A 26,384-nucleotide genomic window follows, 5' to 3' on the forward strand; every position below is an offset into this window, starting at 1 on the left:
TCTCATAGGACTGTTGTAAGTCCAATACAAAATGAGTCTTCTTTTTAAACAACTGAAATGTTTTACAAAGCCTAGCATTCTCATATAGAGTCCTTTCAATTCTCCCCACTTTCCCGAGAGGCTAAGAACACTTCACACCATGAACTAGGAGAGGGGGTAGAGCCCTTTCTGATGAAATACAGAAACAAAGACAGAGTCTTAGCCTGCTTGCTCTCTGGACAGGATCTCGGACCACAAGGTCTTAAATCCTGGTATAAATGACGGAAGTGAGGACACTTCAACTGGCACTCTCATAACAAGAGTTCTGAGACACCTTCCAAAGAGACTGTAGCAGTAGACGAGGGAAGGGAGTGCTACAGTGTGGTAGTACAGGGGGAATGCTCGGCTACAGCAGTGAAAAATGTGGTACCTATTGGTGTGCTCTCGGGGTTCTTGTACATGTAGCATAGATGACCTTTACAGTGTCCCTGCCACCTTCCCACCTGCATTAGGTGTTCTTTTTGTTTTTTTGTTTTTTTGTTTTTTTTTAATTTACGTTTATTTATTGATTGATTGTTTGAACTTATTTATTCTACGTATTTATTTTTTTGGCTGCACAGGGTCTTCATTGCTGTGCACGGGCTTTCTCTAGTTGCGGCTAGCGGGGTCTACTCTTGGTTGCGCTGTGCGGGCTTCTCTTGTTGCGGAGCATGCGCTGTAGGCGCGTGGGCTTCGGTAGTTGCGGCTCACGGGCTCTAGAATGCAGGCTCAGTTGTTGTGGCACATGGGCTTAGTTGCTCCACGGCATGTGGGATCTTCCCAGACCAGGGCTCGAACCCGTGTCCCCCGCATTGCATTGGCAGGTGGATTCTTAACCACGGCGCCACCAGGGAAGCCCTAGGTGTTCTTACATAGAGTCTAAAAACAGAGGGCACTGAGCGAAGGTAGTGGTTACTAAAGGCTCAGGATCTAAATTCTACCTGTCTCTACACCCCTTCCCAGCTGTCGATTTGACCCCATTTGTGAATGCCGACCTCATTCTTCAGCTTTCTCTGCCGTTTGTATACTCACCTTGAAAACTTGTTTCTGTGATGCGTTGAGCAGACACAGGGTGGCAGATTGCAGAGGTGGAAGCTGGTGGTCGGATATTTGTGGGCTGAATCTCCTTCAGTCCCATTCCCATTTCTGGTTGCGCAGAGGCCCTACTTCCTGTGTATGACGCGGAGCCATAGGATTGCGGGCAGGAGCCAAGTTCTCCATACAGTGAAGACCCCAGTGTGCCTTGGTTATAGTAATATACCTGGCTTCCTTCCTGGTAGGGAAGTGACAGGTGGCTATGCCCCTGATTTGGAATCTGAGATGGTGCTCCCTGAGCAAGCCTGGCAGAAAGTGATGGATATAGAGGGACCATGTTATTGGCGTCTGAAGTTTTATCATACTGGGCTGCCATAAACATGGAGGAAGCAGCTGGGTGCCGGTCAGTGAGTGCCAGAGTAAAGTCTCCGAGTGAAGAGGAATTCTTTTCAGTGCTTCCTGTGATGTCCCACTCAAGAACACCTGGATAGGAAGGAGCTGAAGTGGAGATCTGGCTGTGGTCAGTAACTCCAGATAACATAGTCGTGCTGGAATGTTGGTAAAGGTAGGCACTACCCATGAGTGTCTGGAAAGAGGTACCGGTAGCCGATGCCGAACTGACGGCAGGGGCAGAGACTCTGGAGAAGTTGCAGACACTTCGTGTTAGGGAAGTTGCATTGCTCACCACAGGAAGAGAATGCTGCAGAGAATTTAGAGTTCCAAGTAGAGATGGATTTTGGAAATTTTCTGTAAGAACAAGAGGGTCATGAAAAACTCAGGGAGGTTGAGAAATTCTCACTACGTTTGAGGAACAGCATTATCTTAAGGTTCTTGCTCTCAGGACACCTCTACTATCGACCCTTCCTGAGAAACCCAAAATCAGACAGTTAATGATGGCTGTAAGGACTGAGCAGTTTTCCACTCTTCTGTATTAACTGCCTGTGCTCCCATCTTGGGCACAGATGGGCAGAAGAGCCAAGTGGTATGGTTCAGACATTGTTCTCTAGGCTGGAAGCAACCTTCTCCCTGCCCTGTCTTTCCCTTCAGCCTGCACTCGTATTGACTTCTATGCTATTTCCTAGACTGGAAGCATTTTAGAACTAGGAGGCCCTTAGAGAACTTTCTCTTTTTTCAGTCTCATTTCACGAGTAAGGAAACTGAGGCTCAGAGAGGTCGGGTTGACTTGTTCAGGTTCTCTCATTATGTTAGTGTCATTACCAGGTTTCAGAACCTAAGTATCCTGACTTCCTTGCCAGGACTCCACTCTGAGCATGATAGTGCCAGAAAGCAGGAGAAATAGAACTTATAATATAAGCATTTTTTTTGTCCATTAGAAAACAGTACGGCCATTACCATTGTCATCTTCAGTGTCTCCCTTTGCTTGTGCAGTTCCCACGCTATTACCTAGAGTTGACGTATAGCTCAGTCCAACTGGTGAACTGAAAGAGTCATGTTTGCCCTCTTCAAGCCTGGTTTCTCATCCTACCTCAAAATGATTACCCGAAAGTGGATTTCTTAAGTGCTTTTGGAAAGAGAAAAGTTATCTGATTACTTCAGATTACTCATCTATAAAGTGGTTATAACACCACCACCAATAATAATAGCAGTAATAATTAATAGATGAATAAGCTGATCTATTGCGTATGATTTATATGGAGGAAGATACAATAAGTTCTAGAAAGACAAAGAAAAATCATGAAAAACATGTTACGTAACGAAAAAGAAATCCATAGATATTAATGAAAACTGGGGTATGTGGGCAAGTATCAAAGCCTAATGAATTTACTAACAAATGACATTCTGTACCATACATGCAATATTATGAAAGTGAATTTTGCCCACTCTATTTTAGTGAATACTATTAACCAAAAAACACGATGGAGGTGATAGAGGTGAATGAATTCCTAGCCAATGCATACAGACAGAGACGATAAATCAGTAAAAAATGCACAACAAGCAACAGAATGCAACAAATGTGAATGTATAGGTAGCCACAACATATATAGACAAGTATTTCAATGAAAACCGGTACAAAGCAGACAGCAAAATAGTAAGTGTAAAAGAGTTTCATTATTGTGCTCATTCATATTTTTACCCAGCAAGTAACAGGTATTAAGCCTAGGAGAAATATATCTGTCCATGAATATAACTCATATAATAAGCAGAAAGGAAGCTTAAAAAGTATCAAGAAGGTTTTTGTATTTATCCTAGAACTTAGAATCATCTTCCACATCCAAGAAGATGACATCCCAAGACCTCAAAAAACCATCATCCCTAGAATCCAATTAAAAAAGATTTTCAAATGTAAGAAAATCCAAAGGACTCCACAACATTGTTTTAGATAAATGTGGATGTTTGTGTTTTCTTTTTTTCTTTTGCCGCGCCGCGTGGCCCTGGCCGTGAAAGCACCGAGTCCTAAGCGCTGGACCGCCAGGGAATTCCCTAAATGGGGAATTAGAGATGTGGGGCTTGACTTTTTCTTTTTCTTCTCCGGTAGCTAAGATCTACAAGCGAACGATGGCTGTTGATCAATGTGCTCTCTGTGTTAGGAAGGAAATAACTGTAAAAATTGAAAAGCAACCTTGCCTTAGAAGCTACATATCACACAAAGGAAATAGTCCTTCTGATTCAATGTAGAAGATATCATTTAAAATGTTTAATTGGTCAAATGTCTACCTAGTTTAAAAATTAGAAAGAATAGAACACTGAAAAGCAGCCCCCTAGATAACCACTTTGGTTTCTGGTTTCTAGGAAGCATCATTTCTAAAACATACTTCTAAAATGTTTCTATTCCAAACTGTCAAGTGCCAGCTGTATTCAGAGAGGCAATAAAAGAAAGAAAACGGAGTATGACTTTTCTGATAGGCTGCCCTTCCTGGTGATCCCCTGTTCTGGCCTTACTTTCCTTCTTAGTCTGTTAATGTAAGGATTTGCTACCATCAGCTTTGTTTTGCCCTGCTCTGAGCAGATTTCCCTCTGTGCTGTTTCTGCTTTAATTTAAAATCTTTGGCTCCCATCAACATTCCATGGCAAACTGCCTCTTTCTTGAGAGCTCCTCTATGCTTTCCCTCTTCATTCTTATATTTTTTTCCCATCTCTTGGTTCCTGTTGGCCTGTGCTAATGAAAACAATCCTAAACTTGCTTACGTTTGACTCTGTGCCTCCCTATATAGCCCAGTACTCTCCATCCTCTCTCCCTATTCTCTCTTTTCAACTAGTCGAAATACTAGTGGAGGGAGACCATTGGAGATGAAACATCTTGGTATATATCGCTAGTTTTCTGTGTCACCTGGCTTTTCTATGTTTCTGTTGAAACACTCTTTTGAGAAGTCTCTGATTTCATTTTCTACATGGGTACCCTTTAAGGCTCAATATTGGAAAAGAAGGGGATCAGAGTGATCAACCCAATGTGGTATCCTAACGTAACAGATAAGGAAAGCAGCAGGCTTTGTGAGGCAGTCAGTGATTTGTCCAAAGTCACACAGACAGTAAACGTCAAAGTCAAAACTGAAATTAGGTCTCCAGACTTGTAGTTCAATACTTTCCCTCATTATTCCACGCTATTTTGAATCTCCTCCTCAATTTAGGGGCACAAGAAATCGAACGCAAAACTTTCCAAAGTTTCTTTTCTTACCTGACATGGTCAGAGAAGAGGAGACATCAACTGCAGGTACAAGGGATGAGGAGACAACACTAGAGGATGTCTGAGTGGCTGCAGCTGAACGGCGCACGTGTCCAGTGCAAAGGTCACTGGTTACTGGTCCAAACGGCTCCACGGAAACCCCAAGACCTCTACCAAGTGGTAGTAGGTTTGGTAGGAGAGTGATGTCACAAAGCAGGCAGTTGAAAGGTATGAGCTAGCCAATAGGGAGGTCCGATCCCCAACAGGAGGGTGGGCTTGGGTGAAGAGAGCGTAGGAGAGCTAAAACAACCCCTCAATTTCTGAGCTCTGGGGAGGAAATCCTAGAAGACAGATTTACCTCCCCCAGGCTCTTCCATTAGGGAAATCATTGCAACATTTCTTACAGACGTTCATTAATATAATTAACTAACAGTTACTTATATTCTACAGAGTATTCTATTTTATGTATCATATACTTAGAGCTATATAGATCTTATTTAACTAGTATCCTTAGGAAGGAAAGAGCCATGTAGTTTGAACTATTACAGTTGTAACTTGGTTAAAGAGCAGGGTGAAGTTTGTTGAGTGTACCCTGTGGAGAATGTTGTGGTCCAAGGCTCTTCTCTTTTAGTTTCTTCTCCTTGACTCCTACCTTCCTTGGGCTGGGCTAGGCTGGGGGCCAGGTTGGACTTGCGACTTAACATTTCTCTTCCGCTTTCTTTTTTTTTTTTTTTTTTTTTTTCTTCCATTATGGGCATTGCTTCTAGGACAAGCCTTGATCTTGCATTGGATGTTCCTTCCTGTCAACTTCCAGCAGCAGGAGTCTTCTTTTCAGTGCTTGATGCTTCACGAAATAGACTCTGCCCATTGGCAGCAAATACCAGAGAGCCAGGAGACAGAGCTGGTTGCAGACCTTTCCTCTTCCAGCCTTTGGTTGCAATTGTTTTGCCCATGATTTGCTAGCTCTAGTTCCTTGGGCCACACAGGTATCCTGCCATCCAGCTCTTTTTATATGTGAGAGACATTCTGAACACTGTCCCTCTTTCTTTGCACAGAAGTATATACAGTGTGGCAGTTACCGTAATCTCCTCCCCCTTGCAAACAGCCCCTCTAGAATCTCGGACCTCTAGGACTCTCTGTCTTGCATGCTTGGGTGCAAGGCCAAGCACAATGAAGAGGAGAATAATTAGAGAAAGAGGAGGACATTGGTGGAGAACTGGGAGCAGGTAAGGTGAAAGGGCACCGGAGAAAAGAGATGCATGTAGGTTTTTTGGTTTCTGTGGGAAACAAGTTGACACACTTGGGCCTCATTTTGTATTAACAGAACAGAGAGTTGTAGATATAAGTAGCTAGATCGTGCAGCAACTGCCATGAAGTCTGTACACTGAAGAGAACAGTCTCACATCTAGTTTTCATTTTGTTTTATGTCATATTACCTTATTTATAGCATTCACTGGTATGTTTGTAGAACGCAGATGTTTTCAAATGCTCTGGTTTTGTCTACATGGTTATTTCCTTGTCCTATTTGTAAGGAATCCAACATTGTAAGACATATTGCATGTTTTTCTCTTGACGATTGTTTACCTTGAAGCGTCATGAACTAACTTGAGCTGTTGGATTTTGTGGAGAAACTTTAAAAAGGGTCTGTGAAAAAGGCATTGTGGTGAGTCGCATTATGCACCCGAGCGTAAGGAGCAGATATCTGCCACCAGCCCAGCTTGGCCTGGATTGCCTCTGTGTTAGTTCCCCTGGTTAGTGCTTTTCTCCCTAACCACTCTTGTGACTGTGATAATGTGAGTTAAGGGCTGAGTTGCTAGTGATTTATGTGTGAGGTAGGCTGGTTTGAGGGAGGAAATCTATGGACCTAGTCATTTTCCTTGGTGGTAAGCTTTCAGGGGTGCAAAGATCGATCTTCCTGGGGACTTTTCTGGTACCAGGAAGATATCGCATAGATGGGACCTCCAAAGACACACATTTAATTTTTAGGCCTGTTGTTCCTATTATGAGATGTGAGTTTCTTCACTGATGGGGATGCTGCTTATCTGAGAAGAAACTGTGAAAGGTGGTGTAGTATAGAGGTGTGGCTTAAGCTTTTAAGTTTTCTTCAAGGTTTTTCCCCTAAGCTTCATACTTCAGACGGCCTACTTACATGAGACTAGTATGTGATGTCAGGCTAACAACTTCCTAAATACCTGCAAGCCAGATCAGTGTCTCTTTTCTCTATATTCCCATGGAAATCAAGGGTCCCGCCGAATTTTCCATCGAAACAGTTGATTTGTGCTGTCTCTAGGAATTCTAAAGGGCGTACCGTTGCTTCCTAACCGGTGTCATTTGGGAGATCCACCTCTGTACGTTCAAATGATTAATTTTGAGACTCTGCTCATGTGTGCAGTAAACCCTTTAATTCCCTAAGACCTTCCTTTCCTCCATCTCATACCCCATTAAGCCCGCTTCAGTTTATCTCCTGAATTTCTTTGGAATCTGTCAGCTCTCCCTCAACATCCTAATACTGAACTTGCCTGTCTGTTGCGATTAGGTCCTAACTAGTGTCCATATATCTTGTTTCCCTCCAATCCATTCTTCACACAAGAAACCTTCAAAGCAAGTTGGAACATTGCTCATAAACATCGCTCACAAACATTGTTTTGAGAATAGAAAACACACTGGTGGCCTTTAAGACTCTGCGTGCTCTAGAATCCTCTCTGCTTCTCTAGCCCCATCTTGTGCCACGTTTGCCCTCACTTTCTATGCTTCAGATACACTGAATTAACCTTAGTTCTCACTCATCTGACAGAAGTCAGTTGAGAAATTATTTTTCACTGTGATTCCTAGCATTAAGGAATTTGATGATCAGGTTTTGTATGAGGACTAAAACTAAACTGGGAAGTGGAAGAATTGCGTTTCAACTGTTTCAGTCAACACGCATGTATTAATGATACCTAAGTATTGAACACCGGGCTAGGTTTCATGAGGGATACAGAAGTTCTGGCCATCTCTGGTTTTGGGTATCCCTTATTTGTTGAGACCTTTGCGTTGTTTGGTTGCCTTTTGTCTGTTTTCCAGATGGGAAAACAGGAACAAGGGAAGTATAGGTTATTACTAGGTGGGGTTGAACAAGTGGAGCAGCAAACTGCAAAGCAGAAAGAAGAGGGACGTACTATAGAGGGATGTGATTTCCATTTTCAAGGCGCCTGCGTCCTGTGCAGGGAGACAGCCTAACATAAAATGTGCCTAACAAAAGATCTATTGACTTCTTACTAAAAATCTCCAGTTCATATAACCCAGGGGTTTATACCTTCTCCTTTAAAAGTTCTATTCCTGGGACTTCCCTGGTGGTCCAGTGGTGAAGACTCTGCGCTTCCAATGCAGCAGGCGTGGGTTCAATCCCTGGTTGGGGAGCTAAGATCCCACATGCTGCGCAGCCAAAGAAATTTTTTTCAAAAGTTATACTCCTGTGTTGTTGAATTTAGTGGTTTAGATTTTGTTTGAATGTTAAGAAGATTTCAGTTTATTTACCAGGAACAAACAAAACATAATGTAAAAATAGTTTCCCAGAAACGATTTCCATCGTTCTCTTCTTCCCTTTCTCCCGCAGACTGACTGGTGTTTCATCTTGACAAGTTCTCTGAAGTTCTCTGTCATTCCATAGGAAAGCGGTCTGGCTTGGAGGTTGCAATCCCAGGGAATTTTTCATCAGCGGGGAAGTCTCCATCACTACAGAGGAATCAAGGGAGAAGTCAGTCCCGGGTAAGTGAGATGCTCCCCCTAAACACCAACACAGCAGTCGTGTACCTTTCAAGGGGTTCAGGGGCAAGATGGGCAAGGCATTTCTACTAACTCTTCTTAAGGATCATGGACAGTGTGCCCTATGCTACGAGGTAAGCGGTGACTGTTGTAATTCTTACTGGTGATCATTTCATGTCACTGATCCTTGGCTCTCTTTGTATCTCATAGGACTGTTGTAAGTCCAATACAAAATGAGTCTTCTTTTTAAAAAACTGAAATGTTTTACAAAGCCTAGCATTCTCATAGAGAGTCCTTTGAATTCTCCCCACTTTCCCGAGAGGCTAAGAACACTTCACACCATGAACTAGGAGAGGGGGTAGAGCCCTTTCTGATGAAATATAGAAACAAAGACAGAGTCTTAGCCTGCTTGCTCTCTGGACAGGATCTCGGACCACAAGGTCTTAAATCCTGGTATAAATGACGGAAGTGAGGACAGTTCAACTGGCACTCTCATAACAAGAGTTCTGAAACACCTTCCAAAGAGACTGTAGCAGTAGACGAGGGAAGGGAGTGCTACAGTGTGGTAGTACAGGGGGAATGCTCGGCTACAGCAGTGAAAAATGTGGTACCTATTGGTGTGCTCTCGGGGTTCTTGTACATGTAGCATAGATGACCTTTACAGTGTCCCTCCCACCTTCCCACCTGCATTAGGTGTTCTGTTTTTTTGTTTGTTTTTTTTTTTTTAATTTACGTTTATTGATTGATTGATTGGTTGAACTTATTTATTCTACGAATTTATTTTTTTGGCTGCACTGGGTCCTCATTGGTGTGCACGGGCTTTCTCTAGTTGCGGCTAGCGGGGTCTACTCTTGGTTGCGGTGTGCGGGCTTCTCATCGCGGTGGCCTCTCTTGTTGCGGAGCATGGGCTGTAGGCGCGTGGGCTTCGGTAGTTGCGGCTCACGGGCTCTGGAATGCAGGCTCAGTCGTTGTGGCACATGCGCTTAGTTGCTGCACGGCATGTGGGATCTTCGCAGACCGGGGCTCGAAGCCGTGTCCCCTGCATTGGCAGGCGCCACCAGGGAAGCCCTAGCTGTTCTTACATAGAGTCTAAAAACAGAGAGCACTGAGAGAAGGTAGTGGTTATTAAAGGCTCAGGATCTAAATTCTACCTGTCTCTACACCCCTTCCCAGCTGTCGATTTGACCCCGTTTGTGAATGCCGACCTCATTCTTCAACTTTCTCTGCCGTTTGTATACTCACCTTGAAAACTTGTTTCTGTGATGCGTTGAGCAGACACAGGGTGGCAGATTGCAGAGGTGGAAGCTGGTGGTCGGATATTTGTGGGCTGAATCTCCTTCAGTCCCATTCCCATTTCTGGTTGCGCAGAGGCCCTACTTCCTGTGTATGACGCGGAGCCATAGGATTGCGGGCAGGAGCCACGTTCTCCATACAGTGAAGACCCCAGTGTGCCTTGGTTATAGTAATATACCTGGCTTCCTTCCTGGTAGGGAAGTGACAGGCGGCTATGCCCCTGATTTGTTCGTGGGCCTCCTGATACAGCAGTTCCCTTGGCTCTGGCCCTGTCGTCAGCTGCCCCTAGGAGGACTCTGAGCCCTAGCCACTTCTCTGGTAGATTTGCCTATTCCCCCACTATAATCACACCTGAATAAGGCAACTCAAACCTTTCAGAGATGTGTCGTGAACCTCTTGTTTTCTGAAATACCTATCTGGTGGTTGTGAGACTTAAGGCCAACCTCCCCGAGAGACTTTGTTTCTATTTCTCCTAGTAAACCTAGACTCATCTCCTGTCACCTTCAACTCTACTCCAATTGTGTTCTTTCAACCCAGACCCCTGACCCTGCTTTTTACTTCTGCCATTTCATCCTCACTCCTGCTTCCTTTCCTAAATCCATACGTCTCTTTTGGCCTTCCTAGCCCTGGGCCAAGTTCCTTCCTCTTTCCTCAGTTTTTACCCCTTTCCTTCATTCTCCCATCCAACTTTCAGGCCTTCCTTTCTCACGCTCCAGTTAGCAGCATCTCAAAATTCGAAAGGTTTATTACTCATCTATTAATTCTATTCCATTTACTTATTCGGTTCTATACCTATCTTACCTATGTATGGAAGAACCGCTGGTAGCCAAGGTGGCAGCAAGAATCCTAGCAGCTGTCACCTGACGTATCCGTAGTAGTCAGCAATTTCCATTTCTTTGTCCCTCTGGGTGAAAAATTGCAGCTTCCCCGAAGAGGTGTATCTGGCAGCATTCTCCCGTTGTTGTTGAGCCCGCCTCTTCATGGCCTCTCGCTCTGGCCTCTGCTCTTGTTCGATGGGCTTTGACATGACTGGCTCAGGCACGTTGGGTTCCCTCCATGGAACTCGTTGCTTGCTGAAGTCTTGGAGTAGAAGTTGGGTTTGGAGCTTGGGTGGGGACTGGCGCTTAGTCACAGCAGGGGGAACAGGCTCGCGCTGGAGAGAAGCGCCAGATGAAGTTTTGTAGGGTGCAGGCCTAGGAGCAGCAGGCTGAGGGACACGAGGCTGGGTATGGTTGGTCCAAGCCGGTTGGGTTGGGTTGGCCACAGTTGGCTGAGCTGGTTTGGCGGGACCTGGCAAAGAGGCAGGAGCTGGCTGGGATGAATTGACTGCAGCAGGTTGAGCTGAGTCAGTAGAACCAGGCTGGGCACGGTAAGCCACAGCAGGCCGATGTGAGGCCAGAGACTGTGGCCTCCGAGGAGCGGGTCGAGCTTGAGGCTTGTCCCAGGCAGAAAAAGGCAGAGGTATCAACTTGACCTTCCCAGGAGGAGGCCGCTCACACTGGGATGGAGATGGACACTCTGTTTCAGCACTGCTGTCTGGTTTCTGGGCTTGGACTTGCGTTTTCTCAGGCCTCTTACCCTCACGTGGGGTATGCCGCCGTGGCTGGATCGCTGGGGGTGGCTGGGGGTCTTTGGGGTTGCTTGAATTTCCCAAGAGCCGACAGGAAGAGAGCCCAGTTTTCGTCTCATTCTTCTTCCCCAGCGCATGAAGAACCTTCACAGACTCCAGCATGCGCACGCCAAGGGAGGTTCGAGGCTTTTGAAAGCTCTCTTGGCGAAGCTCAGTTTGGTGTTCCTTTCGCTTCGTGTTGGGGATTGCTGGCTTGTCTTCTGCCTTGACTTTGTTCCCTGACTGCTTGTTCTCTTCAGCCTTGTTTCTTCCTCTGGTCCTTTTGGTCTTTTCCTGCCCATGGCTCTCAGTTTTGCTGATCTTTCCGGATGCAGCTTTCTGAGGTTTGCCTTGAGAGTGCTTGGCCGTGTTCGCAGGAGCCCTGTCACTGACTGCAGCAGTGCATATAACCGCTTCTCCCCCTAACAGGCACTCTGGATCCTTTGGCTGGATTTTGGCCTTGGGAGCACCACCGATAGGCTCAGAGGCTTTCTGTTTGTTCTTCCTGGGTTGATCAGAGGGAACCTTTACGACACTTGGCTTTTCCTGCACCTGATTCACCTTAATGGCTCTGGTGTCTTCAGCTTTGATCACGTTGGGACCTTGGGATCGATCAAGATCTTTCCAAGAATTAAAGAGCTGGGGAAGGTGAATATCCTCCGCCAGTGTAGTAATGTCTGCAAGACCACTGCTAGGTTCAGTCCCATTTTCAAGTGTCCCTAGGTCCTGACGACTCAGGCTGTTCTCTCCCAGATCAGCATTTTCAGAACCAGGCTGCTCCTCTTGGCTGAGGGGATCGGTGCAGGCCAGCGGCTGGGGAATATCAGGGATTCCCAAAGGGAGTAGTGGAGGATCTTGGTTTTCTATTGGGATCTGGTAGGCCTCCAGAGGCTTTGACAGCTTGGTTTTGATATCCTCCACGTTCTTACTCTCTGTTTGTCCCTGGCTTGGAGCTGGAGGCAGGGCCAGGAGACGCCTGGCACTCTGGACTGGAGCTGTCACTGAAATGTCCCCAAGTTCAGATGGTGGGTTACTCTCAAGTATGTGACTGTTTCTGCTACTGCAGGACTTGGGGAGTTCTTGAGTTTGTGTCACACAAAACGTCTGGCTTGGAGGTTGCAATCCCAGGGAATTTTTCATCACCAGGGAAGTCTCCATCACTACAAAGGGATCAAGGGAGAAGTCAGTCCCTGGTAAATGAGATGCTCCCCCTAAACACCAACACAGCAGTCATGTACCTTTCAAGGGGTTCAGGGGCAAGATGGGCAAGGCATTTCTACTAACTCTTCTTAAGGATCATGGACAGTGCCCTATGCTACGAGGTAAGCGGTGACTGTTGTAATGCTTAACTGGTGATCATTTCATGTCACTGATCCTTGGCTCTCTTTGTATCTCATAGGACTGTTGTAAGTCCAATACAAAATGAGTCTTCTTTTTAAACAACTGAAATGTTTTACAAAGCCTAGCATTCTCATATAGAGTCCTTTCAATTCTCCCCACTTTCCCGAGAGGCTAAGAACACTTCACACCATGAACTAGGAGAGGGGGTAGAGCCCTTTCTGATGAAATACAGAAACAAAGACAGAGTCTTAGCCTGCTTGCTCTCTGGACAGGATCTCGGACCACAAGGTCTTAAATCCTGGTATAAATGACGGAAGTGAGGACACTTCAACTGGCACTCTCATAACAAGAGTTCTGAGACACCTTCCAAAGAGACTGTAGCAGTAGACGAGGGAAGGGAGTGCTACAGTGTGGTAGTACAGGGGGAATGCTCGGCTACAGCAGTGAAAAATGTGGTACCTATTGGTGTGCTCTCGGGGTTCTTGTACATGTAGCATAGATGACCTTTACAGTGTCCCTGCCACCTTCCCACCTGCATTAGGTGTTCTTTTTGTTTTTTTGTTTTTTTGTTTTTTTTTAATTTACGTTTATTTATTGATTGATTGTTTGAACTTATTTATTCTACGTATTTATTTTTTTGGCTGCACAGGGTCTTCATTGCTGTGCACGGGCTTTCTCTAGTTGCGGCTAGCGGGGTCTACTCTTGGTTGCGCTGTGCGGGCTTCTCTTGTTGCGGAGCATGCGCTCTAGGCGCGTGGGCTTCGGTAGTTGCGGCTCACGGGCTCTAGAATGCAGGCTCAGTCGTTGTGGCACATGGGCTTAGTTGCTCCACGGCATGTGGGATCTTCCCAGACCAGGGCTCGAACCCGTGTCCCCCGCATTGCATTGGCAGGTGGATTCTTAACCACGGCGCCACCAGGGAAGCCCTAGGTGTTCTTACATAGAGTCTAAAAACAGAGGGCACTGAGCGAAGGTAGTGGTTACTAAAGGCTCAGGATCTAAATTCTACCTGTCTCTACACCCCTTCCCAGCTGTCGATTTGACCCCATTTGTGAATGCCGACCTCATTCTTCAGCTTTCTCTGCCGTTTGTATACTCACCTTGAAAACTTGTTTCTGTGATGCGTTGAGCAGACACAGGGTGGCAGATTGCAGAGGTGGAAGCTGGTGGTCGGATATTTGTGGGCTGAATCTCCTTCAGTCCCATTCCCATTTCTGGTTGCGCAGAGGCCCTACTTCCTGTGTATGACGCGGAGCCATAGGATTGCGGGCAGGAGCCAAGTTCTCCATACAGTGAAGACCCCAGTGTGCCTTGGTTATAGTAATATACCTGGCTTCCTTCCTGGTAGGGAAGTGACAGGCGGCTATGCCCCTGATTTGGAATCTGAGATGGTGCTCCCTGAGCAAGCCTGGCAGAAAGTGATGGATATAGAGGGACCATGTTATTGGCGTCTGAAGTTTTATCATCCTGGGCTGCCATAAACATGGAGGAAGCAGCTGGGTGCCGGTCAGTGAGTGCCAGAGTAAAGTCTCCGAGTGAAGAGGAATTCTTTTCAGTGCTTCCTGTGATGTCCCACTCAAGAACACCTGGATAGGAAGGAGCTGAAGTGGAGATCTGGCTGTGGTCAGTAACTCCAGATAACATAGTCGTGCTGGAATGTTGGTAAAGGTAGGCACTACCCATGAGTGTCTGGAAAGAGGTACCGGTAGCCGATGCCGAACTGACGGCAGGGGCAGAGACTCTGGAGAAGTTGCAGACACTTCGTGTTAGGGAAGTTGCATTGCTCACCACAGGAAGAGAATGCTGCAGAGAATTTAGAGTTCCAAGTAGAGATGGATTTTGGAAATTTTCTGTAAGAACAAGAGGGTCATGAAAAACTCAGGGAGGTTGAGAAATTCTCACTACGTTTGAGGAACAGCATTATCTTAAGGTTCTTGCTCTCAGGACACCTCTACTATCGACCCTTCCTGAGAAACCCAAAATCAGACAGTTAATGATGGCTGTAAGGACTGAGCAGTTTTCCACTCTTCTGTATTAACTGCCTGTGCTCCCATCTTGGGCACAGATGGGCAGAAGAGCCAAGTGGTATGGTTCAGACATTGTTCTCTAGGCTGGAAGCAACCTTCTCCCTGCCCTGTCTTTCCCTTCAGCCTGCACTCGTATTGACTTCTATGCTATTTCCTAGACTGGAAGCATTTTAGAACTAGGAGGCCCTTAGAGAACTTTCTCTTTTTTCAGTCTCATTTCACGAGTAAGGAAACTGAGGCTCAGAGAGGTCGGGTTGACTTGTTCAGGTTCTCTCATTATGTTAGTGTCATTACCAGGTTTCAGAACCTAAGTATCCTGACTTCCTTGCCAGGACTCCACTCTGAGCATGATAGTGCCAGAAAGCAGGAGAAATAGAACTTATAATATAAGCATTTTTTTTGTCCATTAGAAAACAGTACGGCCATTACCATTGTCATCTTCAGTGTCTCCCTTTGCTTGTGCAGTTCCCACGCTATTACCTAGAGTTGACGTATAGCTCAGTCCAACTGGTGAACTGAAAGAGTCATGTTTGCCCTCTTCAAGCCTGGTTTCTCATCCTACCTCAAAATGATTACCCGAAAGTGGATTTCTTAAGTGCTTTTGGAAAGAGAAAAGTTATCTGATTACTTCAGATTACTCATCTATAAAGTGGTTATAACACCACCACCAATAATAATAGCAGTAATAATTAATAGATGAATAAGCTGATCTATTGCGTATGATTTATATGGAGGAAGATACAATAAGTTCTAGAAAGACAAAGAAAAATCATGAAAAACATGTTACGTAACGAAAAAGAAATCCATAGATATTAATGAAAACTGGGGTATGTGGGCAAGTATCAAAGCCTAATGAATTTACTAACAAATGACATTCTGTACCATACATGCAATATTATGAAAGTGAATTTTGCCCACTCTATTTTAGTGAATACTATTAACCAAAAAACACGATGGAGGTGATAGAGGTGAATGAATTCCTAGCCAATGCATACAGACAGAGACGATAAATCAGTAAAAAATGCATAACAAGCAACAGAATGCAACAAATGTGAATGTATAGGTAGCCACAACATATATAGACAAGTATTTCAATGAAAACCGGTACAAAGCAGACAGCAAAATAGTAAGTGTAAAAGAGTTTCATTATTGTGCTCATTCATATTTTTACCCAGCAAGTAACAGGTATTAAGCCTAGGAGAAATATATCTTTCCATGAATATAACTCATATAATAAGCAGAAAGGAAGCTTAAAAAGTATCAAGAAGGTTTTTGTATTTATCCTAGAACTTAGAATCATCTTCCACATCCAAGAAGATGACATCCCAAGACCTCAAAAAACCATCATCCCTAGAATCCAATTAAAAAAGATTTTCAAATGTAAGAAAATCCAAAGGACTCCACAACATTGTTTTAGATAAACGTGGATGTTTGTGTTTTCTTTTTTTCTTTTGCCGCGCCGCGTGGCCCTGGCCGTGAAAGCACCGAGTCCTAAGCGCTGGACCGCCAGGGAATTCCCTAAATGGGGAATTAGAGATGTGGGGCTTGACTTTTTCTTTTTCTTCTCCGGTAGCTAAGATCTACAAGCGAACGATGGCTGTTGATCAATGTGCTCTCTGTGTTAGGAAGGAAATAACTGTAAAAATTGAAAAGCAACCTTGCCTTAGAAGCTACATATCACACAAAGGAAATAGTCCTTCTGATTCAATGTAGAAGATATCATTTAAAATGTTTAATTGGTCAAATGTCTACCTAGTTTAAAAATTAGAAAGAATAGAACACTGAAAAGCAGCCCCCTAGATAACCACTTTGGTTTCTGGTTTCTAGGAAGCATCATTTCTAAAACATACTTCTAAAATGTTTCTATTCCAAACTGTCAAGTGCCAGCTGTATTCAGAGAGGCAATAAAAGAAAGAAAACGGAGTATGACTTTTCTGATAGGCTGCCCTTCCTGGTGATCCCCTGTTCTGGCCTTACTTTCCTTCTTAGTCTGTTAATGTAAGGATTTGCTACCATCAGCTTTGTTTTGCCCTGCTCTGAGCAGATTTCCCTCTGTGCTGTTTCTGCTTTAATTTAAAATCTTTGGCTCCCATCAACATTCCATGGCAAACTGCCTCTTTCTTGAGAGCTCCTCTATGCTTTCCCTCTTCATTCTTATATTTTTTTCCCATCTCTTGGTTCCTGTTGGCCTGTGCTAATGAAAACAATCCTAAACTTGCTTACGTTTGACTCTGTGCCTCCCTATATAGCCCAGTACTCTCCATCCTCTCTCCCTATTCTCTCTTTTCAACTAGTCGAAATACTAGTGGAGGGAGACCATTGGAGATGAAACATCTTGGTATATATCGCTAGTTTTCTGTGTCACCTGGCTTTTCTATGTTTCTGTTGAAACACTCTTTTGAGAAGTCTCTGATTTCATTTTCTACATGGGTACCCTTTAAGGCTCAATATTGGAAAAGAAGGGGATCAGAGTGATCAACCCAATGTGGTATCCTAACGTAACGGATAAGGAAAGCAGCAGGCTTTGTGAGGCAGTCAGTGATTTGTCCAAAGTCACACAGACAGTAAACGTCAAAGTCAAAACTGAAATTAGGTCTCCAGACTTGTAGTTCAATACTTTCCCTCATTATTCCACGCTATTTTGAATCTCCTCCTCAATTTAGGGGCACAAGAAATCGAACGCAAAACTTTCCAAAGTTTCTTTTCTTACCTGACATGGTCAGAGAAGAGGAGACATCAACTGCAGGTACAAGGGATGAGGAGACAACACTAGAGGATGTCTGAGTGGCTGCAGCTGAACGGCGCACGTGTCCAGTACAAAGGTCACTGGTTACTGGTCCAAACGGCTCCACGGAAACCCCAAGACCTCTACCAAGTGGTAGTAGGTTTGGTAGGAGAGTGATGTCACAAAGCAGGCAGTTGAAAGGTATGAGCTAGCCAATAGGGAGGTCCGATCCCCAACAGGAGGGCGGGCTTGGGTGAAGAGAGCGTAGGAGAGCTAAAACAACCCCTCAATTTCTGAGCTCTGGGGAGGAAATCCTAGAAGACAGATTTACCTCCCCCAGGCTCTTCCATTAGGGAAATCATTGCAACATTTCTTACAGACGTTCATTAATATAATTAACTAACAGTTACTTATATTCTACAGAGTATTCTATTTTATGTATCATATACTTAGAGCTATATAGATCTTATTTAACTAGTATCCTTAGGAAGGAAAGAGCCATGTAGTTTGAACTATTACAGTTGTAACTTGGTTAAAGAGCAGGGTGAAGTTTGTTGAGTGTACCCTGTGGAGAATGTTGTGGTCCAAGGCTCTTCTCTTTTAGTTTCTTCTCCTTGACTCCTACCTTCCTTGGGCTGGGCTAGGCTGGGGGCCAGGTTGGACTTGCGACTTAACATTTCTCTTCCGCTTTCTTTTTTTTTTTTTTTTTTTCTTCCATTATGGGCATTGCTTCTAGGACAAGCCTTGATCTTGCATTGGATGTTCCTTCCTGTCAACTTCCAGCAGCAGGAGTCTTCTTTTCAGTGCTTGATGCTTCACTAAATAGACTCTGCCCATTGGCAGCAAATACCAGAGAGCCAGGAGACAGAGCTGGTTGCAGACCTTTCCTCTTCCAGCCTTTGGTTGCAATTGTTTTGCCCATGATTTGCTAGCTCTAGTTCCTTGGGCCACACAGGTATCCTGCCATCCAGCTCTTTTTATATGTGAGAGACATTCTGAACACTGTCCCTCTTTCTTTGCACAGAAGTATATACAGTGTGGCAGTTACCGTAATCTCCTCCCCCTTGCAAACAGCCCCTCTAGAATCTCGGACCTCTAGGACTCTCTGTCTTGCATGCTTGGGTGCAAGGCCAAGCACAATGAAGAGGAGAATAATTAGAGAAAGAGGAGGACATTGGTGGAGAACTGGGAGCAGGTAAGGTGAAAGGGCACCGGAGAAAAGAGATGCATGTAGGTTTTTTGGTTTCTGTGGGAAACAAGTTGACACACTTGGGCCTCATTTTGTATTAACAGAACAGAGAGTTGTAGATATAAGTAGCTAGATCGTGCAGCAACTGCCATGAAGTCTGTACACTGAAGAGAACAGTCTCACATCTAGTTTTCATTTTGTTTTATGTCATATTACCTTATTTATAGCATTCACTGGTATGTTTGTAGAACGCAGATGTTTTCAAATGCTCTGGTTTTGTCTACATGGTTATTTCCTTGTCCTATTTGTAAGGAATCCAACATTGTAAGACATATTGCATGTTTTTCTCTTGACGATTGTTTACCTTGAAGCGTCATGAGCTAACTTGAGCTGTTGGATTTTGTGGAGAAACTTTAAAAAGGGTCTGTGAAAAAGGCATTGTGGTGAGTCGCATTATGCACCCGAGCGTAAGGAGCAGATATCTGCCACCAGCCCAGCTTGGCCTGGATTGCCTCTGTGTTAGTTCCCCTGGTTAGTGCTTTTCTCCCTAACCACTCTTGTGACTGTGATAATGTGAGTTAAGGGCTGAGTTGCTAGTGATTTATGTGTGAGGTAGGCTGGTTTGAGGGAGGAAATCTATGGACCTAGTCATTTTCCTTGGTGGTAAGCTTTCAGGGGTGCAAAGATCGATCTTCCTGGGGACTTTTCTGGTACCAGGAAGATATCGCATAGATGGGACCTCCAAAGACACACATTTAATTTTTAGGCCTGTTGTTCCTATTATGGGATGTGAGTTTCTTCACTGATGGGGATGCTGCTTATCTGAGAAGAAACTGTGAAAGGTGGTGTAGTATAGAGGTGTGGCTTAAGCTTTTAAGTTTTCTTCAAGGTTTTTCCCCTAAGCTTCATACTTCAGACGGCCTACTTACATGAGACTAGTATGTGATGTCAGGCTAACAACTTCCTAAATACCTGCAAGCCAGATCAGTGTCTCTTTTCTCTATATTCCCATGGAAATCAAGGGTCCCGCCGAATTTTCCATCGAAACAGTTGATTTGTGCTGTCTCTAGGAATTCTACAGGGCGTACCGTTGCTTCCTAACCGGTGTCATTTGGGAGATCGATCCCCCTCTGTACGTTCAAATGATTAATTTTGAGACTCTGCTCATGTGTGCAGTAAACCCTTTAATTCCCTAAGACCTTCCTTTCCTCCATCTCATACCCCATGAAGCCCGCTTCAGTTTATCTCCTGAATTTCTTTGGAATCTGTCAGCTCTCCCTCAACATCCTAATACTGAACTTGCCTGTCTGTTGCGATTAGGTCCTAACTAGTGTCCATATATCTTGTTTCCCTCCAATCCATTCTTCACACAAGAAAGCTTCAAAGCAAGTTGGAACATTGCTCATAAACATCGCTCACAAACATTGTTTTGAGACTAGAAAACACACTGGTGGCCTTTAAGACTCTGCGTGCTCTAGAATCCTCTCTGCTTCTCTAGCCCCATCTTGTGCCACGTTTGCCCTCACTTTCTATGCTTCAGATACACTGAATTAACCTTAGTTCTCACTCATCTGACAGAAGTCAGTTGAGAAATTATTTTTCACTGTGATTCCTAGCATTAAGGAATTTGATGATCAGGTTTTGTATGAGGACTAAAACTAAACTGGGAAGTGGAAGAATTGCGTTTCAACTGTTTCAGTCAACACGCATGTATTAATGATACCTAAGTATTGAACACCGGGCTAGGTTTCATGAGGGATACAGAAGTTCTGGCCATCTCTGGTTTTGGGTATCCCTTATTTGTTGAGACCTTTGCGTTGTTTGGTTGCCTTTTGTCTGTTTTCCAGATGGGAAAACAGGAACAAGGGAAGTATAGGTTATTACTAGGTGGGGTTGAACAAGTGGAGCAGCAAACTGCAAAGCAGAAAGAAGAGGGACGTACTATAGAGGGATGTGATTTCCATTTTCAAGGCGCCTGCGTCCTGTGCAGGGAGACAGCCTAACATAAAATGTGCCTAACAAAAGATCTATTGACTTCTTACTAAAAATCTCCAGTTCATATAACCCAGGGGTTTATACCTTCTCCTTTAAAAGTTCTATTCCTGGGACTTCCCTGGTGGTCCAGTGGTGAAGACTCTGCGCTTCCAATGCAGCAGGCGTGGGTTCAATCCCTGGTTGGGGAGCTAAGATCCCACATGCTGCGCAGCCAAAGAAATTTTTTTCAAAAGTTATACTCCTGTGTTGTTGAATTTAGTGGTTTAGATTTTGTTTGAATGTTAAGAAGATTTCAGTTTATTTACCAGGAACAAACAAAACATAATGTAAAAATAGTTTCCCAGAAACGATTTCCATCGTTCTCTTCTTCCCTTTCTCCCGCAGACTGACTGGTGTTTCATCTTGACAAGTTCTCTGAAGTTCTCTGTCATTCCATAGGAAAGCGGTCTGGCTTGGAGGTTGCAATCCCAGGGAATTTTTCATCAGCGGGGAAGTCTCCATCACTACAGAGGAATCAAGGGAGAAGTCAGTCCCGGGTAAGTGAGATGCTCCCCCTAAACACCAACACAGCAGTCGTGTACCTTTCAAGGGGTTCAGGGGCAAGATGGGCAAGGCATTTCTACTAACTCTTCTTAAGGATCATGGACAGTGTGCCCTATGCTACGAGGTAAGCGGTGACTGTTGTAATTCTTACTGGTGATCATTTCATGTCACTGATCCTTGGCTCTCTTTGTATCTCATAGGACTGTTGTAAGTCCAATACAAAATGAGTCTTCTTTTTAAAAAACTGAAATGTTTTACAAAGCCTAGCATTCTCATAGAGAGTCCTTTGAATTCTCCCCACTTTCCCGAGAGGCTAAGAACACTTCACACCATGAACTAGGAGAGGGGGTAGAGCCCTTTCTGATGAAATATAGAAACAAAGACAGAGTCTTAGCCTGCTTGCTCTCTGGACAGGATCTCGGACCACAAGGTCTTAAATCCTGGTATAAATGACGGAAGTGAGGACAGTTCAACTGGCACTCTCATAACAAGAGTTCTGAGACACCTTCCAAAGAGACTGTAGCAGTAGACGAGGGAAGGGAGTGCTACAGTGTGGTAGTACAGGGGGAATGCTCGGCTACAGCAGTGAAAAATGTGGTACCTATTGGTGTGCTCTCGGGGTTCTTGTACATGTAGCATAGATGACCTTTACAGTGTCCCTCCCACCTTCCCACCTGCATTAGGTGTTCTGTTTTTTTGTTTGTTTTTTTTTTTTTAATTTACGTTTATTGATTGATTGATTGGTTGAACTTATTTATTCTACGAATTTATTTTTTTGGCTGCACTGGGTCCTCATTGGTGTGCACGGGCTTTCTCTAGTTGCGGCTAGCGGGGTCTACTCTTGGTTGCGGTGTGCGGGCTTCTCATCGCGGTGGCCTCTCTTGTTGCGGAGCATGGGCTGTAGGCGCGTGGGCTTCGGTAGTTGCGGCTCACGGGCTCTGGAATGCAGGCTCAGTCGTTGTGGCACATGCGCTTAGTTGCTGCACGGCATGTGGGATCTTCGCAGACCGGGGCTCGAAGCCGTGTCCCCTGCATTGGCAGGCGCCACCAGGGAAGCCCTAGCTGTTCTTACATAGAGTCTAAAAACAGAGAGCACTGAGAGAAGGTAGTGGTTATTAAAGGCTCAGGATCTAAATTCTACCTGTCTCTACACCCCTTCCCAGCTGTCGATTTGACCCCGTTTGTGAATGCCGACCTCATTCTTCAACTTTCTCTGCCGTTTGTATACTCACCTTGAAAACTTGTTTCTGTGATGCGTTGAGCAGACACAGGGTGGCAGATTGCAGAGGTGGAAGCTGGTGGTCGGATATTTGTGGGCTGAATCTCCTTCAGTCCCATTCCCATTTCTGGTTGCGCAGAGGCCCTACTTCCTGTGTATGACGCGGAGCCATAGGATTGCGGGCAGGAGCCACGTTCTCCATACAGTGAAGACCCCAGTGTGCCTTGGTTATAGTAATATACCTGGCTTCCTTCCTGGTAGGGAAGTGACAGGCGGCTATGCCCCTGATTTGTTCGTGGGCCTCCTGATACAGCAGTTCCCTTGGCTCTGGCCCTGTCGTCAGCTGCCCCTAGGAGGACTCTGAGCCCTAGCCACTTCTCTGGTAGATTTGCCTATTCCCCCACTATAATCACACCTGAATAAGGCAACTCAAACCTTTCAGAGATGTGTCGTGAACCTCTTGTTTTCTGAAATACCTATCTGGTGGTTGTGAGACTTAAGGCCAACCTCCCCGAGAGACTTTGTTTCTATTTCTCCTAGTAAACCTAGACTCATCTCCTGTCACCTTCAACTCTACTCCAATTGTGTTCTTTCAACCCAGACCCCTGACCCTGCTTTTTACTTCTGCCATTTCATCCTCACTCCTGCTTCCTTTCCTAAATCCATACGTCTCTTTTGGCCTTCCTAGCCCTGGGCCAAGTTCCTTCCTCTTTCCTCAGTTTTTACCCCTTTCCTTCATTCTCCCATCCAACTTTCAGGCCTTCCTTTCTCACGCTCCAGTTAGCAGCATCTCAAAATTCGAAAGGTTTATTACTCATCTATTAATTCTATTCCATTTACTTATTCGGTTCTATACCTATCTTACCTATGTATGGAAGAACCGCTGGTAGCCAAGGTGGCAGCAAGAATCCTAGCAGCTGTCACCTGACGTATCCGTAGTAGTCAGCAATTTCCATTTCTTTGTCCCTCTGGGTGAAAAATTGCAGCTTCCCCGAAGAGGTGTATCTGGCAGCATTCTCCCGTTGTTGTTGAGCCCGCCTCTTCATGGCCTCTCGCTCTGGCCTCTGCTCTTGTTCGATGGGCTTTGACATGACTGGCTCAGGCACGTTGGGTTCCCTCCATGGAACTCGTTGCTTGCTGAAGTCTTGGAGTAGAAGTTGGGTTTGGAGCTTGGGTGGGGACTGGCGCTTAGTCACAGCAGGGGGAACAGGCTCGCGCTGGAGAGAAGCGCCAGATGAAGTTTTGTAGGGTGCAGGCCTAGGAGCAGCAGGCTGAGGGACACGAGGCTGGGTATGGTTGGTCCAAGCCGGTTGGGTTGGGTTGGCCACAGTTGGCTGAGCTGGTTTGGCGGGACCTGGCAAAGAGGCAGGAGCTGGCTGGGATGAATTGACTGCAGCAGGTTGAGCTGAGTCAGTAGAACCAGGCTGGGCACGGTAAGCCACAGCAGGCCGATGTGAGGCCAGAGACTGTGGCCTCCGAGGAGCGGGTCGAGCTTGAGGCTTGTCCCAGGCAGAAAAAGGCAGAGGTATCAACTTGACCTTCCCAGGAGGAGGCCGCTCACACTGGGATGGAGATGGACACTCTGTTTCAGCACTGCTGTCTGGTTTCTGGGCTTGGACTTGCGTTTTCTCAGGCCTCTTACCCTCACGTGGGGTATGCCGCCGTGGCTGGATCGCTGGGGGTGGCTGGGGGTCTTTGGGGTTGCTTGAATTTCCCAAGAGCCGACAGGAAGAGAGCCCAGTTTTCGTCTCATTCTTCTTCCCCAGCGCATGAAGAACCTTCACAGACTCCAGCATGCGCACGCCAAGGGAGGTTCGAGGCTTTTGAAAGCTCTCTTGGCGAAGCTCAGTTTGGTGTTCCTTTCGCTTCGTGTTGGGGATTGCTGGCTTGTCTTCTGCCTTGACTTTGTTCCCTGACTGCTTGTTCTCTTCAGCCTTGTTTCTTCCTCTGGTCCTTTTGGTCTTTTCCTGCCCATGGCTCTCAGTTTTGCTGATCTTTCCGGATGCAGCTTTCTGAGGTTTGCCTTGAGAGTGCTTGGCCGTGTTCGCAGGAGCCCTGTCACTGACTGCAGCAGTGCATATAACCGCTTCTCCCCCTAACAGGCACTCTGGATCCTTTGGCTGGATTTTGGCCTTGGGAGCACCACCGATAGGCTCAGAGGCTTTCTGTTTGTTCTTCCTGGGTTGATCAGAGGGAACCTTTACGACACTTGGCTTTTCCTGCACCTGATTCACCTTAATGGCTCTGGTGTCTTCAGCTTTGATCACGTTGGGACCTTGGGATCGATCAAGATCTTTCCAAGAATTAAAGAGCTGGGGAAGGTGAATATCCTCCGCCAGTGTAGTAATGTCTGCAAGACCACTGCTAGGTTCAGTCCCATTTTCAAGTGTCCCTAGGTCCTGACGACTCAGGCTGTTCTCTCCCAGATCAGCATTTTCAGAACCAGGCTGCTCCTCTTGGCTGAGGGGATCGGTGCAGGCCAGCGGCTGGGGAATATCAGGGATTCCCAAAGGGAGTAGTGGAGGATCTTGGTTTTCTATTGGGATCTGGTAGGCCTCCAGAGGCTTTGACAGCTTGGTTTTGATATCCTCCACGTTCTTACTCTCTGTTTGTCCCTGGCTTGGAGCTGGAGGCAGGGCCAGGAGACGCCTGGCACTCTGGACTGGAGCTGTCACTGAAATGTCCCCAAGTTCAGATGGTGGGTTACTCTCAAGTATGTGACTGTTTCTGCTACTGCAGGACTTGGGGAGTTCTTGAGTTTGTGTCACACAAAACGTCTGGCTTGGAGGTTGCAATCCCAGGGAATTTTTCATCACCAGGGAAGTCTCCATCACTACAAAGGGATCAAGGGAGAAGTCAGTCCCTGGTAAATGAGATGCTCCCCCTAAACACCAACACAGCAGTCATGTACCTTTCAAGGGGTTCAGGGGCAAGATGGGCAAGGCATTTCTACTAACTCTTCTTAAGGATCATGGACAGTGCCCTATGCTACGAGGTAAGCGGTGACTGTTGTAATGCTTAACTGGTGATCATTTCATGTCACTGATCCTTGGCTCTCTTTGTATCTCATAGGACTGTTGTAAGTCCAATACAAAATGAGTCTTCTTTTTAAACAACTGAAATGTTTTACAAAGCCTAGCATTCTCATATAGAGTCCTTTCAATTCTCCCCACTTTCCCGAGAGGCTAAGAACACTTCACACCATGAACTAGGAGAGGGGGTAGAGCCCTTTCTGATGAAATACAGAAACAAAGACAGAGTCTTAGCCTGCTTGCTCTCTGGACAGGATCTCGGACCACAAGGTCTTAAATCCTGGTATAAATGACGGAAGTGAGGACACTTCAACTGGCACTCTCATAACAAGAGTTCTGAGACACCTTCCAAAGAGACTGTAGCAGTAGACGAGGGAAGGGAGTGCTACAGTGTGGTAGTACAGGGGGAATGCTCGGCTACAGCAGTGAAAAATGTGGTACCTATTGGTGTGCTCTCGGGGTTCTTGTACATGTAGCATAGATGACCTTTACAGTGTCCCTGCCACCTTCCCACCTGCATTAGGTGTTCTTTTTGTTTTTTTGTTTTTTTGTTTTTTTTTAATTTACGTTTATTTATTGATTGATTGTTTGAACTTATTTATTCTACGTATTTATTTTTTTGGCTGCACAGGGTCTTCATTGCTGTGCACGGGCTTTCTCTAGTTGCGGCTAGCGGGGTCTACTCTTGGTTGCGCTGTGCGGGCTTCTCTTGTTGCGGAGCATGCGCTCTAGGCGCGTGGGCTTCGGTAGTTGCGGCTCACGGGCTCTAGAATGCAGGCTCAGTCGTTGTGGCACATGGGCTTAGTTGCTCCACGGCATGTGGGATCTTCCCAGACCAGGGCTCGAACCCGTGTCCCCCGCATTGCATTGGCAGGTGGATTCTTAACCACGGCGCCACCAGGGAAGCCCTAGGTGTTCTTACATAGAGTCTAAAAACAGAGGGCACTGAGCGAAGGTAGTGGTTACTAAAGGCTCAGGATCTAAATTCTACC

Source organism: Balaenoptera physalus, assembly GCF_965194825.1.
Source record: "Balaenoptera physalus genome assembly, contig: HAP1_SCAFFOLD_1339, whole genome shotgun sequence".
Lineage (NCBI taxonomy): Eukaryota > Metazoa > Chordata > Mammalia > Artiodactyla > Balaenopteridae > Balaenoptera > Balaenoptera physalus.